Here is a 20578-nt window from a genome sequence, read left to right as displayed (position 1 = left end):
GGAATCTGAAAAAAGGACACAATGAACTTCTTTGAAGAACAGATACTGTCTCACAGATTTTGAAAAACTTATGGTTTCCAAAGGAGACAGGTTGGGGGTGGGGGGAATGCACTGGTGGTTTGGGATGGAAATGCTATAAAACTAGGTTGTGATGATCATTGTACAACTATAAATGTAATAAATTCATTGACTAATATAATGAAAGGGAAAAAACAATATCAGACACTTTCTTATACTGACTGCTAAGAATAAGTCTTTCATGTGCAAACTAGCTGTTCATAAGCAATCTCCTTTGATGCTCTGGATGGCCCAAGAGATAAGTATAAAGCTATTATGATCCTTTCACAGATGAGGATATTAAAGATCAGAAAAGGTGCAATATATTCAAAGGCACTCAGCTAGTAAATGAGAAGGATTCAAATCAGGTATTCTTTTTTGAGAACCAGCACTCTCTCCACACCTGGCTTTTGCGGCAAGCTCTAAATAAGAGAATGGAAAGTAATCACTGTTCCTGCATAATTAGGAACACAAAAAAAGGCCTTACTCCCAATCTCCACTATCACCACTTCAACCCAACCTGATAAGTAAGCACTGTTCTCTACTACATCTTTTTCGGATGAAAGCATTCCTAAGAGTTTTTAACATTTTAAGTTAATATTTTAATATGAATTACCTATTTTTATCAGGTATCTTTTTTATTCCTCAGAATTAAGGAGAGAGAGTCAGCATGATTCTGCAAAAAGCCAAAAGTGGTGGCATAAAACACAAAGTCAGGATGCTAAAACTGAAATTATCTACTAGGATTGGCCCATTTGAAAATTATACAATGAGATATACCTTACCATATTCCACTTCCCAGATATCTCTGAAATTCAAACATGATTTGGAACCAAGTTCTTATAGAATGAAATCAGCTATTACCATATATCCTGAGTCCAACACCTAACCAGAACAAATGCATTATGTTCACTTAACATCTGTTCACTCAATTCCATCATGTGTCATATATTGTGATAAATTCTGGGATTAAAAGAACAAATAAAATAATATCCCTGTATTCAAGAACTATGTAGTAGGAGTCCCCGTCATGGCTTAGCAGAAATGAACTTGACTAGCATCCATGAGGACACAGGTTCAATCCCTGGCCTTGCTCAGTGGGTTAAGAAGCTGGCATTGCCATGAGTTGTGATATAGGTTTCAGATGTGGCTCAAATCCCGAATTGCTGTGGCTATGGTGTAGGCCAGCAGCTACAGCTCTGATTCAACTCCTAGCCTGGGAGTCTCCATATGCCACGGGTGTGGCCCCAAAAAGACGAAAAAAAAAAAGAAAAAGAAAAAAGAAGTATGTAGTACAGCAAGGTAGACAATGAACATCTGACACTACATCCTTTGTAGAAACTCAGTTTGTTAAATGATAAAAGAAAATAATTAACCTGACACTGCCAATCATCCCTCCTTGAAACTCTCCTCCATTTGCGTATTTGACACCAAAGTCTGGTGCATTCCCTTGTTACCTGCCTGTCAGCTTCCCTTCAGATGCCTTTGTGGGTTCCTTGCTATTCTGCACACCTCATAAATGCCAGTGTTTCTTACTCATCTATCGAGTTGCTCTCTTCTCCTACCACAATACAGCCTCTCCCTGGGCTCTCTCATACCCATAAGTTAATGACTTCCAATAAATGTTTCCTGCTCATTTCCCTCTCCTGACACCAGTTCTATAGATTTAGCTGCTTACCAGGTATCCCCACATGGATATCTCATTCCCAGAATGGCTCTACTTTCTGGATTCCCTTAACCAGTGATTGGCAACATCAGCCAATCTGGACTTAAAAATCCATGTATTAGCTTCTTTTTTTTTTTTTTTTTTTTTTTGCTTTTCGGGGCCGCACTTGTGGCATATGGAGGTTTCCAGGCTAGGGGGGCCAATCAGAGCTACAGCTGCCGGCCTACATCACAGCCACAGTAACATCAAATCCAAGCCATGTCTTCAACCTACCCCACAGCTCACACCAACACCAGATCCTTAAACCACTGAGCGAGGCCAGGGATCGAACCACAACCTCAGGGTTCCTTGTTGGATTTGTTTCTGCTGGGCCACAATGGAAACTCCTTAGCTTTTTTAAATCCCAAAATTTTACAGTTTATACATTTAATCAATTAAAAGTTACTCTGGGGTATTCCCACTGTGGCGCAGCAGAAACGAATCTGACTAGTATCCATGAGGATGATGGTTCAATCCCTATCCTCGCTCAGTGTGTCTGGGCTCTGGCTTTGCCATAAGCTGTAGTGTCGAGGATGCAGCTCAGATCCCATGTTGCTATGGCTGTGGTGTAGGCCAGCAGCTATAGCTCTGATTCAACCCCTAGCCTGGGAATTTCCACGTGCCTCGGGTGTGGCCCTAAAACGTAAAGCGAAAAAAAGAAGTTACTCTACTCATTCACTTATTCATTCAGTCACGTGTTAAGTGTCTATTTAACACCATGTATTTGCTAGACACTAGAGTGCCATGCTGCTCTAATCACAGCCCTTACAGAGCATACAGTCTAAATCATGATACAGATAAATAAATAAGTAAATATAATACAGTTATAAATGTCATGATGATACAGATATATAGGCACTAGACCTACATGGACATGAGGCAGGGATAAGGAACAGAAAGAAGGCTTCCCAAAGGAAGTGACATCTAAGGTAAAATCTAGAAAATGAGTAAGAATTAGACAAGCAGGAGTGGGAAGAAAACAGCATTTGCAAAATCAAGAAAGCAAGAGAATATAACACTGGAAATGAATGGAAAGAACTTTAGGAGGTCTAATGCTCAGGATAAAAAGGGTTAAGTGATGAATGGAGAGTGTAAAGAAGTAGACAGAGCCTCATAAGACAAGCTTACAAGTTTAAGCTATAAGAACAACTAGAAGTCACTGAGGGATTTTAAAGAGGTAATAACATGTGCATTTGAATAGACTTGAAGGAAAGATTAAGGCATGGAGATGAAAGAGAAGGCTCTTGCATTACTACAGATGTGGCTGAGATGATGAACCAAAGAAATTAAATAGGATAAGGTAGAAAGTAAAGACAGGAAGTGACCAGTAGTAAGTCAAGGACTAGCAGTTCCCTACTGGCTCAGGGGATGAGGATCCAGCATTGTCGGTGCTGTGGCTCAGATCACTGCTGTGGCACAAGTTTAATTCCTGGCCCAGGAACTTAAACATGCCATGAGAAAGGCCAAAAAAAAAAGAAGGAAAAACATAGACCAGAGGTTCACCTAATGGGGGGAAAAAAAAAAAAAAAAAACCTAGTGAAATAGGACTAATGCAACGATAGGAAGTAATAAAGGATAAGAAGCTGTAAGATGGTTTATTACTTCTAAGGAAGAAATGTTAAGTTATGACAAAGTCCTACATGTAGCCATGGAAAAGGATAAAGAAGTAGAAAGAAAGTGAAGTTGTCTGGAGCCAAGTAAACAAAGGATAAGATATTGAACTATCTATGGACATGAATACTGTAGTCCCCTAAGACGACATGACAAGTGAAAAAGAAAAGGACACAATGAGCCAGAAAAGTATCTAAAGGGGCTCAAAAATCACACTCAAGCAAGAATTACATCCAATGTTTTTCATGTGTTTTATACTTACACATATGGTATTTGATACCAACCCTGTCTATAATTCAAAAGTAAAACAATCCAAATCCTCCTCCTCAAAATCTATTTAAAAATCTCTTGAATTGGGTTTAAAAAACACCTAGATCCTAGGGAAAAAAATCTAGACTATTATTCTATTTCCTCAGTGGACTTAGGTATTGGAGGGAAGGGTCTGAATATATGTGAAAACATTATTTTCAGTTTTTGCTTCATTAAATATTTCTAAGTAGCATTCTCACTTGTACAAAAGAATGCTATTTTTTTCATTTTTTATTGAGCTATTGTTGATTTACAATGTTGTCTTAATTTCTGCTATACAGCAAAGTGATGTATACTTTGTTATATATACCGTGTGTGGGGGGGTGTATATATATATATATATACTTTTGTTAATATTCTTTTCCATTATGGCTTATCATAGGACACTGACTGCAGTTCTCTGTGCTATATAATAGGAGCTTGTTGATTATCCCCTTCATGTCTTAGAGCTTACATCTACTAATCCCAACCTCTCACTCTATCCCTCCCCCAAAGGCCTCCCCCTTGGCAAGCACAAGTTTGTTCAAAAAAGTATTATTTTTCACCAAGCATAACAAGGGACCTTGCAAAAAGGAGTTTGGCTAAAATTATTTAAATAATTCTTATCTCATATTAACATTGATCAAAGAGCCCAGAACTTTCATGTTTTTAGCTAGGAGTGTTTCTGGCTGTAAGTAACAGAAAACCTAACTAAAAGTAGCTAGAACAAAAAAAGGTTTATTTTCTCTCACATGAAAAAAACATAAAGATGCCAGTACTAGTACAGATTTTCTAAAATTCAGGCTTCCTCTATCCTTCGACTCCACTATATTTGGCACACTGGCGTGCTGCAAAATTGCTTCTATAGCTTTGCTCCAGTCTTTCATTAAGGTCAGGAAGAATAAAGAGAGAAGCACTAAACAGCTACCTTCTCTCCTTTCAGTTAAGAAAACAAAAAGCTTTCCCTGAAGCCCTTGCAACTAACTTGTCCTAGGTCTCAGTATCTGTAAAGGCTAAAATGAGCTATGCGGGAGTCTGGGAAGGAGAGGGCAGGAATGCCACGATTAGCTCTGACAGTGGTTCTCAACCAGTGGGTCTCCCCCAACATTTAGGGAATAATTTAATATGTGTCAGGACATTTTTGTTATCACATAATGAAAAGGAGGCCAGTGACTGACTAGCATCTAGTGGCTAGAGGTAAGTAATGCCCAAAATACTGAAATGTAAGGAAGAATCCCCTACAATAGAGATTTGCACTGCCCAAAACACCAAAATGCCTCCGCTAAGAAACACTGACCCCAACCAGTTATGACGGGTCAATGGAGTGGGCACACTGCTACTACAAACAATATCTACGTTCTGTTGGCAAAAATGTGGGGAGAGGGGACAGTGAGAAGAGTGAGATGAATATTGGGTAGAACTGAAAGAGTCTACAGCACCATACCTGAGCCTTCTGTTGTTCATAATTATTTTTATTTTTCATTATGGAAAATTTCAAACATATACAAAGTAAAAAGAATATAATGAATTCCCACATACCCATAATCTAGCTTCAAAAGTTATCAACGTTCTGCCATTTGTTTCATGTTTACCAGTTTTGTTTTGTTTTTTCATTTTAGTTTTTGACCTGGCAAGGTTTCTGAGTAAATTAAAATATAAAAGATGGCTGTGGGATAGGCTGCAGCTCTGATTTGACCCCTGGCCTGGGAATTTCCACATGCCATAGGTGTGGCCATAGAAAGGAAGGAAAGAAGGGAGGGAAAAGAAAAGATAAAAGAAAGCTTCACTGGATAACCAGAAGAGATACTGTCACTATACTATACATATAATTTAAATCTAATTGTTTTTTACATGCTCTACTACTAGCAAAGCAAATTTAAAGGAATCACTTCAGTTGCAGACATATAAAATTCAAGTGAAACTATCTGGTGAATCCAACTATATACATGAAAGGGGAAAAGTCTTTATTATTCACAACACTCCCTTTTTTTTTTTTTTTTTTTTTTTTTTTTTGCCACAGCAGCAATCCAAGCCACTGCAGTTACAACTCCAGATCCTTAACCCACTATGCCACAAGAGAACTCCAAAATGCTCCTGACTTCTGAGAAGAGGGGAGTCATAATGAAGTTCCTTTGTTGGCTGATTGGATTGTTAAGTGAGAAGGTATAAAACCAGGGAATCCAAAAGAACTATAATTACAATCCTTTGGGGGAAAAGGATTGAAATAAAGAGAAAAATCTAAGAGAGAGAAGATGCTAAGACTTACTATGGCTAAGAAGCTGTTGGGAAGAAGTTGGAAGGTAGAGAAGAAATGTGATATTGGTTGCATCAGAAAAAGAATTTTTGGAAAATTAACAAGGGGGTATGTATTAAGTTTTGTTCTCCTCTCTCCATGAAACCTTCATAAAAATGTCTACTTTTCATTAATGGATTGTAGAACTGAATATACTTGGGGAAAACTCTGCGGTACTTGCGGTGCTGAGCTCTGCTCTAAAAATAGTCTTCCCAGAAGGATACTACCACATTAAAATTATCTTTATATGTTAGAGAATCCTTTTAAAGTATATCTTACTTTTCCTTTATTTATATCTCACAAATAGCAGTACACTAAAATATATATATTATATATATTTTAACATACAGGAGAACAATATATAGGAAATAAATCCACTGAAACACTACCTCAAGTAATAAGCCATATAAGCATTTCTTTTATTTTTTCCATGCAAATATATATACATATATATATATATATACATTTTAAATGTTTACCAAAAACAGAAGCATGTTAATATATATAGTTTATAATCTGAAAGGTATATCTGTGAAAATATGTTCCATTTACACAATAGGGTATCCATCTCTAAAGTTGAAGGTTTTATCCTAGTTGAAATTTCTCTACTGCCATGCAGAAAGAGTACCTTTACTCTTAATAAATAAAATTAAGTAATAACTCATTATTATTATTAAATAGTAGCTCATTAAATAAAATCTATTAATGTATAATTTATGTGCTTTCCTAAAATAATATCAAGAGTAAAATCAGCCCCTTAAATAACTCTCATTAGGACTGATGGACTATTCAGACATACCAAAACAAATCAAACTTTTAGATTATTTTGTTTCACTTTGCTTTTTCAGCAGTTGGTCTGTGTTAGGCTGCTCCCAAAACAAAATAATTATACCCATTTTTCCATTTTTAAGGCCCACAATCTGACAGAGTCCTGATATTCCCAACCACACATCTGAACTATAAAAACAAAAAAAAATAGAAGGGGAAAAAGTATTCCTATTAGGAAATCATGGATGAAAAAATACATAAGAACTGAGATAAAGAAGATGTATGGTTAGAGATACATGGGAACCAAGCACAAAAATGAAGTTTACAAACTTGGGGGTAGAGATAAACTATTCAAATACCATCACCTAGTTGCCCAAGATTAATTCTAGGCCAGTCATGAACTTCTTATATATCTTTAATCTTGAAGTAGAAAGAATAAAATAATCCATAGTTATAAAATAATTTGTGACTCTGAGCAAACTACTGCAAATTCTGCAGTTTACCTGGGATACACATAAGGAGTCATTCACCTTTCATTTGTGGTATGTCAGACACTGTCCTAGATACAATTAAGTGAAGATGGTTTACAGCCTCAAGGAATTCAAACCCCAAAGGAGAAACCAACTTGTAAAGAATTAAGTAAATAAACCTTTATAGTTGAAATAATAGAAGTATACAAAGGATTAAGTATACCCAGAGTCCAAGAAACAGCTTCTTAAATAAAATGAGTCTTAAATGGACAATACAGATTCAAAAATTGCACCAGGGAAAAATGGCATTCAAAGCAGAGTAAAGAGACTAAATTAAAAAAAGGAAAGAAGCTTGACATAACATGATACTTTACAAGATCTTCAAATAATTCCATATGACTAAAGCACATAATGAAAAGAAGATTATGGTAAGAGGTGATACAAGAGAGAGGCAAGATGCAACTCACGGAGGGCCACGTTGACAAGTTTGTACCATGTCATATAGTTAATGAGAAGTTACTGAAAGGCTTTTAATTGACAAGTAACACAATCAGGTCTTAGAAAGATTTATTGTTAGCAGTATTAGGATGAAATGGAGACATATGATCCAAGATAAGGGAAATTAAAGTAGTCCAAGTGATGATGGGCCAAACTACACTTTGTAGCAGTGAGAATGGAAAAGAGGTAGACTTGTATCAGTCATGTTAACAAAAGAGAATTAGTTGGTCATTGCTACTGTACTTCAGACCCATCTCTCCCACCTACTAGTTGTATGACTTTAAATAATTTACATAATTCTCAGCTCAAATTTCTGACTTTAAAATAAAAATAATTCCTAACTCACAGAGCTGTTGTGAGAATTCAATGAGTTACTGAAATATATTAAATGCTTATCATAGTGTTAGATCAGTTATTTTTACCATCATCATCATAATCAAAGGAATGAATGGAACATTAGTCCCCAGGTTTCCATATTTGTTATGTGGAGATGAGTATTTACTTATGGAGAGGAAATATAAATGACAAGTTTTGGACAGGTTAAGTGTTTTACTGAGGGAACAAAGCAGGCCCTCAATAAAAATGCACTGAGTGAATGAATAAATTAATGCTTGAAATGTATATGGGAAAACTGGAAGATTTCTACCTATATGTATGAGATGCTTAAGAGGCAGTGCCATATTATAAGTATAGATCTGGCAGTTATTAGTGCACAGGTATTCTTTAAACACATGTAAATACATATTCTTTAAATACATGTATGACTGATTTCAATCAAGTGACCCATGTACTATGGAGGATAGATGAGGGGCAAAGGCAGAGCAAAAAATATCAACATTTTTAAGACCAGGCACAAAAGTGAACTAAAAAACGCATTCTGAGAAAACATGTTATTATTTCCCATTTGTCATATTTATTGTTTGGCAAAGGAAATTTGTTTGTAATTTACGGTATATATCTCAAATCACAAGACTTTTGTGAACATTATCATACTCTTCATATAACATCTTAAGATTATAAGGGAAAAAAAAGAAAATATACTCTACAAAATATGAGGAAGTCTCTCTTTTCCATTTCCTTTATTGGAATTTTAATGAAAATATTTCTTAGTGAAGAAGCTCTGAGAGGATAAAAGCCAGATACTTAATTAAATATAACTGACACATGAGATGGGTGAGGGAGAAAGGAGGACAATATTTTTCCTACTCTTAAAAATTAGAGTATATACAGATGGCCAACAAGCACATGTAAAAATGCTCAACATCACTGATTATTAGAGAAATGCAATCAAAACTACCATGAGGAGCCACCTCACACCAGTCAGAATGGCCATCATTAAGAAGTCCACAAATAACAAATGCTGGAAAGGATGTGGTAAAAAGGGAACCTCCTGAACTGTTGGGAATGTAAGCTGTCGCAACCATTATGGAGAACAGTATGGAGGTACCTTAGAAAACTACACGTAGAACTACCATATGACCCAGCAAGCCCACTCTTGGGCATATATCCAGACAAAACTTTGCTTAAAAAAGACACATGCACCTGCATGTTCATTGCAGCACTATTCACAATAGCTAAGACATGGAAACAATCCAAATGTCATCAACAGATGATTGGATTAGGAAGATGTGGTACATATACACAATGGAATCCTACTCAGCCATAAAAAAGTAGAAAAGAATGCCATGTGCAGCAACATGGATGGAACTAGAGACTCTCATCCTGAGTGAAGTAAGTCAGAAAGAGAAAGACAAATACCATATGATATCACTTACATCTGGAATCTAATATAAGGCACAAATGAACCTTTCCACAGAAAAGAAAATTAGGGACTTGGAGAATAGACTTGTGGTTGCCAAGGGGAGGGGAATGGAGTGGGATGGATTGGTAGCTTGGGGTTCACAGATGCAGACTATTGCCTGTGGAATGGATTAACAATGAGATCCTGCTGTGTAGCAATGAGAACTATATCTGGTCACCTAAAATGGAGCATGATAATTTGAGAAAAAAGAATGTATACACGTATATGTAACTGGGTCACCATGCTATATAGTAGGGAAAAAAATGGTATTGGGGAAATAACAATTGATTACAATAAAAAAAAATAGAGTATACAGATGTTAAACTATAACACTGCACCCAAAACTTATATAATAAAATAAAGATTTAAAAAAAAAAAACAAAAAAAAAAACTATATATATTTGGTCTGTGCTCACAATTCATTAAACAAAGCTCCTAAAACCTTTGTAATCTCCTGAATGACAGGGTTGATAGGAGGATCTTTTGTTCCTAATATTTGCTCTTTATCCTTGGTTCCTGACAGGGGCTCCTACTAAGTCCCTTGAAATTTCCTGGGTAATAAGAGCATCTTTTCTCCTAATGAGGCCACTTTTGGTGGGCCCTTACATAGCTTCAGGATGGGCGCTAGTCACCAGAAAGACCAAGGCATGATCAGGAAGTTGGAATTCTCAGCCCTACCCCTTGACCTCTGGGGAGGTGTGAGGCACTGGAGACTAGGATAATCACCAATGATTTAATCAATGCAACCTTCATTAAAAATGTCTAATGCTGGGGTACAGAGAGCTTCTGGGTTGGTGAATGCATCAAGGTGCTGGGAGGTGACATGCCCATAGAAAGCATGGAAGCCGCATGTGTGCCCCACTCCCATACATTGCCCTATTCATGTCTTCCATTTAGCTGTTCCTGAATTGCATCCTTTATTTAAAAAATAAAAATAAAAAAGTACATTATATCCTGTGTTCTACGAGACATTTTAGCAAATTATCCCACATGAGGAGGGAGTCATGGAAACCCCCAATATACAGACGGCTGTCAAAAGTATAGATGGCAACCTGGAACTTACTACTGGCATCCAAAGTCGGCGCTGTCTTATGGAACTGAGCCCTTAACCCGTGAAGTCTATGCCAATTCTGGGAGGTTAATGTCAGAACTGAATTAAACTGTAGGACACCCAGATGGTGTCAAAGAATTGAAAAACTAGTTGTTGGGTGAAGGAAAAATTACTCAAAAATGTTGTTAGTGAAGACAGCTTAGAAGAGAGAACAGCTAATGCAAATGCTGAATACCAAACAGAAGTTTCAAGGATTTCAGGATATTTTCTATTTGCATGGCTAATTCCTAATAGCTATATGGTCTTCAGATGATATATTTCACAAATACGACTCCTTTCACTCAATTTTTCTTCAATCCTAGTAATATATATGATTAAAAAAATGTGGTATATTGACTAGCCTTTGGTCTGGCAAAGACTTTCAGTCTGCTGATGGGGTAAATGCCTTCTTCAAAGTAATAAAGAGCAAGTCTAAGAAATAATTAGTAATAATAAAATGTACAAACTTTTTGCTCAGGCAAAACTTATACAAGAATGAATAAACCTCATCCATTATTACTTACTTTTCTTCACAATTTGCATCAAACTTACATTTAATGTTGGCTCTGCCTAGAGCATGGGTAATATGGAAAAACCACACTAGCTAAAGCCTGGCTCCAAACAGCAGAGTTTTTAAGAACAATTCTTTTTATTAAGGAGCAGAAGGAAATCTCCAAAGATGCAACACAATGTTCTTCTGGAGCAAAGAACAACAGATTATGTAACCCAGATCCAAACACCTCTCTTAAAATGCATGTAAAGAAATCCAATGGTATAGGAGAAAAGGAACTGTGTTGGCTTCAGGGTCAAAGTTATTATTAACCTTAACTTCCCCATTTAACCTTGACTTACTCTTCTCACATTATTATGATATAATTTTTCGTGGAGTTTTTTTCTACATATGGTTCTTCATATTTACAATACTTTGCAGAATTTTTTTTTTCCATTGAATCCTGTAATCAATATTATTTGCAGAACAGCCTCCTTTTTCCCAAGTTCTTCTCATTAGCCCAGCTGGCTTCATAAAGTGAAGGTCATATCTGTGTATGGAAGAGCCCTCAGACAAAGCATACTTTATTCTATGTTTGATGCATGTGGCAGGATATGTATTTTGCAACCATGTTAAGTACTAAATTCAGGTGAAATACATGGGCTTTCCCATGTATATTTATAATACTTTTATAACAAGTATATAATACACTAATATAAAAATATACATATATAACTTAAGCTGGCACAGCCAGAGGCTATATATCGTGAATCTTCTCAGCCTAAGCTGAATTAATTTTCTTCCAGTTCTTTTAATCTAGTGCTCTAAGCCTGGGTATCATGGCTCTTAATTTCTAATTGCTATAAAATACTTTTTCTCCCTTGAGCTAAACTGGTAATATGTCTCCAACAGATGACTTTCAGAATATAATTTGTAATGTGTAAAGGCACAGTCTGAGAATAATTTTACATATTTTATTTTTTAATTTTTTGTCTTTTTAGGGCCACACCCATGGCATATGGAGGTTCCCAGACTAGGGGTCAAGTCAGAGCTGTAGCCTCTGGCCTACACCACAGCCACAGCTACTTGGGATCCAAGCCATGTCTGCGACCTACACCACAGCTCATGGCAACGCCAGATCCTTAACCCACTGATCAAGGCCAGGGATCAAACCTGCATCCCCATGGATGCTAGTCAGACTCATTTCTGCTGAGGCACAACAGGAATTCCTAGTTTTACATATTTTAAATGAACCTAATACAAAACACAATAGCATCTCTACCTTTGCCAGGGAAGTAAAACAGGCAATAATTATATGTCTACCCTTAAAATAATGTTTCTAAAATAAACCCCTTCCTTCTCATTAGCTTAAAGTTATCCTTCCATCTTCACATATCCCCAGCAAATCATCATTGTTCAAGATTTCAAACCCAAAATTATTTCTCTTCAATTTTAGAGAAGTGACCAAATTTGGATTCTGCTGGGTTTTTTTATGGGAAGGGTGTACTTTGAGATGGGATGAAGGGGATGAATATGTTTCCCTTTTCAGTGCCTGCTTTGTTCTTCAAAAAGTAATTTCAATATCTTCTTATAAAATAAATATTTAAATAGCCAAATCAAACCTAAAACCTGGTGCCTTTAAGTTTTAAAATATAAAATAACTAACCAAAGCTTTTCTTGACTACTTACCAGTAAAAACTGAGTAGTCATCCATTCTAGACTCATTTCCTTATTTAGATTAAGGTCAAATTAGGAAGTAAAGTTATCTCTGTAAAAATCACCCCAAGATTAGAAGATACCAACTATACTCGCCATACCTAAAGAGGGCAAAGTTGCAGGTGCCTTAAGGAAAGAAAATAAAAACAAACCCAAATTTCCCAAAAATAATAATAATAAACAACCTTCCACTTGTAAAAGGAATCTTCTCCTGCATATAGGCGAAGAAAGAGCAGTTCTCTGAGAAGCATGTTCCTACGCTATGAGCATTTTCCACAGTCATGATGTTTTAATCCTAACTGAACCACTCTCCCTCTCCTTTCCACCAGGAACATTTATGACTTGGCTGGAAGACTAAAGAATATAGTTTATGGTGGTTCTGAATATTTTTTCCCTAGTAAGACTGCTCGTATTAATTATCTCTCAAAAATACTCTCAATATATGGAATCATAGGCCAGTCAGCCCATTGCTTCCTAATTCCAATTCACTTTATAGATGAGGCATTGAGTCATAAATGGAGAATATGTCCAAGGCAACAGTCTCTGAACACTTACTGGTAGCTACATTACTCAAAAAGCTTCCCAAAATACAGGCATGACTGAAAAAGAGGAAGCCTGATGGACCCAGGAGAGGTATAAAGGAGACAGTTGTGGCAGTAAAGAGGCCAGAAGAAACATTTGAGAAAAGGGAGGAGGAAGGTGAAGAGTGCAATCAAGTTAATGCCATTGAATATTTGAAGAATTGGTAAAATGCTCAAAATAAAACATGAGGTATAAAAACTGAGACAGGAAATTGTATATACAGCATGACCTCAATTTTGTGATACAATTGTGCACTTAATGAAGGAAAACATATCAAATATTGAGAGATGTCCCCCTAGATTAATGTGGGGTTTTTTTACTTTTTCATTTCACTTTTCTATATTTTTTAAAACAAATTCTGCCCTGCGAGACTGAAAAAGTACACAATACACTCACGTGTGTCGTAAAAATGTGGCTCCTTTCTTATCCATATAACTGACATGACGTGGCACTCTAGTTCGCACTCTCAGAGTTCCGGGGTAAGCCAGTCCATTGGGGTGCCCCCTTTTTTTACGGTTGTAAGACACAGGGTAGAACAGTAACTTCCGGCTAAGCGAGGTGCTCTGGGGGTAATGGCAGACTGCTAAGGGCTTCTCTCCCCTCGCGTTCTCCCAGATGGCGGTGCGGAGCTCCGCCGCGGAGCCTGCCCGGTGTAGCCTGCCGGCGGCGTGTCATAACCTATCTCCAGTCTGGGTCTCTGTTCCAGGAAACCTACTGAGGATGTGCCGGGCTCACGAGGGATTTGGACCCCTTTAGGGTCCTTGAGGGGCAATGGCAGAGTTCCGGGAAGTCTCCTAACCAGTCCGGGTTGCCCAGAACTGACCCCGCTGCTCCCAGGCTGCCCTGCGCCACGAACCATCACGCACACGACGCACAGCCACGCAGGCGGCGCACCTCAGGCTGAGGAGTAACGCCTTCGCGATGAGCGGCGTTTTACACTGGCGGTATTAATGCCATGGCTCTGCTGTGTGTCTTCTGGCTCCTGCTTTTGAAGCTTTTGTAGCTTTTGTGACCCCTGCAGCTTGCGCAGCGCTGTCGTGGTGCCTGAGTCTCTGAAGCATCTGTCTCTCCTTTGGAGGCACAATGAGGTGCTTTTGGCTTCCCATCCCCACCGTTAGTTTTCCTCCTAGTGCGGCCCAAGATTCCTTTGCTTTTTTATCACCCCTTCCCACCACAGAGTGAATCCCGTTTCCTCAACTCCTGTCTGACTTTGTGTTTACTTAACCTTAGACTTCTTTTACACCCGTCTTTGTCTTCCCAAAGCAGCTTCTCTCCTTGGGAACTGTAATGGTGGAATGGATGCAGGGATACTTTAATTTCAGGGGGGGCTGAAAAAACAAGCGTTTACTATATACAAGATTCTCAACATATTTTATACTTATGTAATCCTGTCCCAAAAGTTATTTTTAAAGTGTAATGAAGGGAATCCTGGGTTCATTCTTAAGCCACAGACAGCGAGGTAATTCTCAGTCACCGCCCACAAGATAATTTTTTTTCTAGAAATGATTTCCATTTCAAATTTCTAAAGAACATGTCGCCAATCCTGCCTAGGCCAAGAGAGCACGATGAGATCTGGATACACCCTTTTATGTATAGGAAGTGCTTAGCCTGCCATATATATTGGTATTAATAATATTAGCTAGGATTATCATGCTGCAGAAAGGGGGCAGAAACAGATTTAAGCAGAGTGCCATAATAGGAAAAGAACACGTTTAGTCAGCCCCATATCCACATGGATCCACAAAAAGCTAAACTGGCCACTAATTTCACCATCAATTTCAAATTCTACCCTAGTCTGGGAAACAAAGGGCACACAAGGCACACTTTTGATCTCTCTATAAAGGATTACCGATGCGGGGGCAGCGGGTGGTAAACTTACCACCATTATTTAAAATGTTCTGCCTTTTGGGAGTTCTGGTTGTGGCTCCCTGGAAACAAATCCAACTAGGATACATGAGGATGTGGGTTCAATCCCTAGCCTTGCTCAGTGGGTTAGGGAATCCGGTGTTGTTGTGAGCTGTGGTGTAGGTCACAGATGCTACTCAGAACCCACGTTGCTGTGGGGCAGGCCAGCAGCTGTAGCTCCAATTTGACTCCTAGCCTGGGGATTTCCATATGCCATGGGTGCAGCCCTAAAAAAAGACAAAAATAGAATAAAATGTTCTGCCCTTTAATGAAAGGAATGAATAGTAGACAGAAACATGATTTGAACCCAAGATATATATAGTAAGATGCTATATTACAAGGTTTAGCTATTTTTAGAAAGTTTCACTCTAGAAATGAAAAATAAGCATGTGCACAATTGGAAATACAGAATCCTGCAGCCTGTTGATGGATTATTGAGAGGAGGAAAGGTGGGGGGAGCCAGAGATGAAGGGAAAGAATTAAAGAGTTTTGCCAGCATAAAGTGAAATAAGGGGGTGAGGGCAATGCGGACAGGATGGGCCAGGTGAACTGTTGTGGAAGATGAGTTTGGTTGGGAAACATAAAGAAATTAGTTTGAAATGATTTTGATAGATTATCTTCCAGATAAAAACAATAATAGAGACTTCCTTTTCATTTTTTCAGTATATATTGTAAATATAATACTATGGAATTCCCATCGTGGCTCAGCAGAAAGGAATCCAACTAAGAACCATGAGGTTTCGGGTTGAATCTCTGGCCTCGCTTAGTGGGCTAAGGATCTGGCATTGCCATGAGCTCTGGTGTAGATCACAGACGTAGCTCGGATCCCGCATTGCTATGGCTGTGGTGTAGGCTGGCAGCTGTAACTCTGATTTGACCCCTAGCCTGGGAACTTCCAAATGCCGTGGGTGCAGCCCTAAAAAGACAAAATAAATGCATATAATACTAATATTTTACATTTTAAGTATAACATTAAAAGTCTTTCTTATTTTTTTAAGGAAAAACCTAGCATCTGGCTGTTGAATACTTTTAGGACCATTCCACATTTAAGCCAAGTCCACTTAATAAGGTAAGAACAAACTCAAATTTAATGATTTGTGGATTTTTTTAATGAACATACTACAAGGTGACAAACATAAAGAAAAAATTTGCTAAATCATTTGCAAGTTTATCAAATTAAAACAAGTAACTACCATTTCAAATGTTCTTGGGTTTTTGTGTTATGTGAATGGAAATCATAGTTTAAATTATTAACGCAGTTACACTACTTGATACAGTATGTAGGCCTTCAGGAAGCTTATACTGAAGGGCAAAGGGGGCACTGCTAACCAGTTCTGTTAATGTGATCCCAGGCTTAACAATGGAGTGGGAAATACTATCATGTATGGAAAAAGACTTTTCTCCTCAGCACATTATTTAAAGAAATAAAGCTGTCATTGAAAGTATTTCAGGTCAATTCTAAAGTATCTAGTAAAGGTCCAGATCGCTTTGTGGAAAAAATAAACTTATGTTAGATAATGGCTTACAGTAAAAATAGTAATAATAATAATAATGACAGTGCTTTAAAATCACTAAAATGTAAATGTCTATGTCACAAATATTGGTTTATGTCATGTGGCAACTCAAGTAACACAGCTACAACTGAAACATAAAATATTCCAGAGGCAAAAAACAATGAGAAGGCTCAAGAACAGAACACTGTCTTGAAAGGAAAGTAAATCAAGACACACCATTTTTATGTTTTAAAAGCTCCTATAACTTGGATTTTCCTATAATCAAAAGAAGGTGACCTCCTAATCAGTTCATACACAATCTTCAATAGGTTTTTGTGCACCTCTTCAACTCTTCATATTTGATTACGCTTTTCTGGATGATAGCGAAAACCTTCGTTGAAATTAAAAATACCCTTCAGAGTAGAATCTCTTTTCCAAACAGTACAACTTGAAGAGTCACAGTGCCCTCTAGTGACCCATTAATAAGACCCACTTTCATGTCACTATCAGGGAACAAAAAGTTTAAGTGAATCTTGTACATTTTCAGAATTTTTCCCATAAATATGTATAAATGCCAATTTCTGCTTCTGAAAGGGAAAATTATTTACAATCAGTTAGCACATAGAATGCTGAAGAATGACTCCTTTTTTTTTGCCCATTGCTCCCACGGTTACATTGTATCTTGAGAGCAAAAAAGGCTTAACTGCTATCAATCAATCCTGCAAAACAAGGCCCATTAAAATGTACAGATGTAAGATTGTAATCTAGAATTGTGGTAAGGACAAGTTTATGAAGTTGTAGATCTGTAATTAAGTCCCACATCTGCCAATGCCTAACAATGAGACTTGAGCAAAAAGAGCGTGATCTTGCTGGACCTCACTTTTCTTCCTCTATAAATGAAAAAAGTTGGCAGTGTTTGTGAGGATACAGGGAAATGGACTCTAAACATTTCTAGTGAGAGAATTGATGCTACAGCCTTTCTGGAGGGAAAGTTGGCAATAACTCTCAAACTAACAGGAGTTTCCTAAGTTCATTGCCAATAACTCAAAAACCAGGAGTTTCCAAATGTACATTGCCTTAGTGCCAAAATAAGGAAATATTTAACTCTTACTCTGTCCCATACACTAAGTGCTTTAAGTATATTTACTCATTAAATTGTCACAAAAATTCTGTGAGCTAGTACTATAAAAACCATATTTACATATCGGAAAACTGACTGAAAATTGCCCAAGTTGTGTACACTTACCAATAATTGGTAAAACCTGGATACAAACTCGGGCAGTACGGTTTAGAGTCCAACTGCTAACCATTACACTATACTTCCAGAGCATCCTCTTCTGGGAATTTAACCTAAGAAAATAATCAAGAATATGCACAATGACTTTTCAATCAGAGTGTTAATCTAAGCATTATTTACAATGGGGGGGGGGAAGGGAAATAACCTAAATTACCATTAAAATGATTATGTTAAAGAAAAACCATTGACTCTGTAACCTTGAAGCACATCTAATGACATGGAATAAGGTACCTAGCAACTTGGACTTGGAATTCCTGGGCCTTTTTTTTAGATATTTCTAAGTGAAAATAACAGGTTAGAAACATACACATATACTTACATACATAAATGTATAGTGTTCTCCTACTTTTTTTAAAGAAATAGATATTCAGGATAAAGGAATGAAAATACCAAAGTATAAATAACAATTGGTAACTTTAGGGGGTAATGTGTTGTTGTTTTTTTTTTCCTTTTTATGCCCATTTTCCAAATTTTCTGAATTAATTCTAAAAATACTTTATTTTTAATGAGGGGTTTAGGCCAAATGTGCTCAAAGATACTTTCTAGTCCTAAATTGCTATTATTTTGAATGTGATTAATAGAGAATAGTCATGGAATTTTAGAACTAGGGGAAATGTTTACATTCTCTCCAGCAGTTCCCAAATCTGCTCCATCCTCAGAATCACCTGGGGTGATCAAAGTGTAAACTCCCTGCCAACCCCTTTCCCTCATCCAAATCACCTAAGGATGAAGCCCAGGTAATTCTTGTGATCTGATGGTATGGGAACTACTAATTTACTCCCCTTGCTCCCATCATTTCAGTACTCTCCCTAACCAAAGAACAGTATTGTTATAAACCAAATGCAGACCAAAGCCATCATATATTATTGACTATAAAAAGCAATCCAAGTGATACTGATATCAACAAATTTTAATTTCATATTCAATTTCTTAATTTTCTAGAGGAATAAAGGCACATTAAGATAAACAAAAAATTTTCTGTTAGAAAATTTTAGCCATAAAAGACCCACCAACACTAAGCAGAGAATATATATTCTTACCTACATTCATTGCAAATAGTTTGTCCACATTTCTCAGTTACACACTTGTTTAAAGAAACTAAGATTTGTCCCTTAGCCTCCACAGGACACAAAATCAGACACCCCCCCCCCAAAAAAAATACTTACTTGATAATATGGGGCAGTTCAGTTAAAGCATTAAAGCAACAAGAAATTTTGTATTTAACAAAAGATTGTCTGAAGATTCTCATTAGTGTTGGTTGCACAGAATAAGGAAAAGACACTCTTAATACAGTAAAAGCATTTATAAAATGAGAAGGAATAACTTGCAAAATCTACCTTGAAGTTCCAAAATTTAAGTATTTCTCAACATTTTGAAGCTACTTAACATACTCTTAGAGCAGCAATTTTTATTTGTGAGTCTCACACTAGTTGTATGCAAAGAGAAGTTTCATTAACTCTCAGGGAAATGCATATCACCAGTCTACCTTATCAAACCACAAATCTAGTTGCATGGTACACCTATGTCACCTTGTGCATGAAGACATTTACACAAGGTGTACCCCAACAGAAAACAGGGGGCTGACTACTCATCTAAAAAATGATAGTAAATAAAATTGGAAGCTAAGATGGCTCATCTCTCCTTCCTAAAATTCAAAAAGAAACATCTCCTGATGTAAGTCTTAACAAAAAAAACCATGCATACCCATGCTCACAAAACATTTAAAAGTAAATACCAGGACCAAGGTTGAATTGAAAAACTCTGTGAAAATAGTCTGGCAATAGTGGACACCAAGGCAACAAGAATTGCGAGTAGCATTGCTATTGGTTTGACTGCTTTGGCAACTCGTCGGATAACACCTTCCCCCAAGTTCTAGCTGCAAACTCTGCTTCAACTCCCTTACCTGAGCTTACATTCTGCTTCCATACAGTCCTGGAAAATGTTCTACTCAAGACAGTAAATACACACACAGCCCAGATGAACTATAATTAAGGTGGCAAGAGACCAAGGAAAAGAGAAGGCAGTGTTAGTTAAATTGTTTCCTTTGCACGAATAGCAGATGGACTCTAAGGTCTAATAACCCTTTTGTATTTCAGCTAAAGCTGACAATACATCATTATACTCAGATGGGAGCAAGAATAACGTACCTAGCAACTTGGACTTGGAATTCCTGGGCTTTTGTCAATTTACGTCATAATCTTAATATTAAACAGGCTTGCTCTCATTTGCCAGTCATCACCTCATTTCATGTTTTTCAAGTGCAAGAAGATTAAATAGGCTTTCCTGAAAGTACTTTAGCCCCTTAGATATAGAACAGTAGTAGTATTTAAGAGTCTCCCCTTATAAATGTGTACATAAAACTGCCATGAGCCTTGATGGAAATTATATCAGTAAGTTGGGGGGCCTACCACGGGTAATATTTTCATTAGCCACAGTATGCACATAACCCAGGCTGTTTTGGAATTCAGTAGGAACCAAGGACTGTTTTTTTGGACTCCATTATTCTTGTGTTCT

The 20578-nt window shown here is 37.2% G+C and overlaps 1 long non-coding RNA gene across 10 annotated transcripts in view; it reads right to left on the bottom strand.

Moving 5' to 3' along the window:
* Positions 1-14163, bottom strand: part of LOC102158494 (uncharacterized) — a 241115-nt gene extending 226952 nt beyond the window's left edge. For all 10 annotated transcript variants that reach the window (XR_014813054.1, XR_014813058.1, XR_014813062.1 and 7 more), the window contains exon 1: positions 13766-14163. This is a non-coding gene — a long non-coding RNA (uncharacterized LOC102158494). The remainder of the gene's footprint in view (positions 1-13765) is intronic.
* Between the last annotated feature and the right edge of the window lie 6415 nt (positions 14164-20578).

This window comes from Sus scrofa, chromosome 8, assembly GCF_054392235.1.
Source record: "Sus scrofa isolate SSC_HxYL_T2T_F1_AM1 chromosome 8, Sscrofa_HxYL_maternal_Yorkshire_Landrace_v2.0, whole genome shotgun sequence".
Lineage (NCBI taxonomy): Eukaryota > Metazoa > Chordata > Mammalia > Artiodactyla > Suidae > Sus > Sus scrofa.
This window is presented reverse-complemented; position numbering and strand designations above follow the sequence as displayed.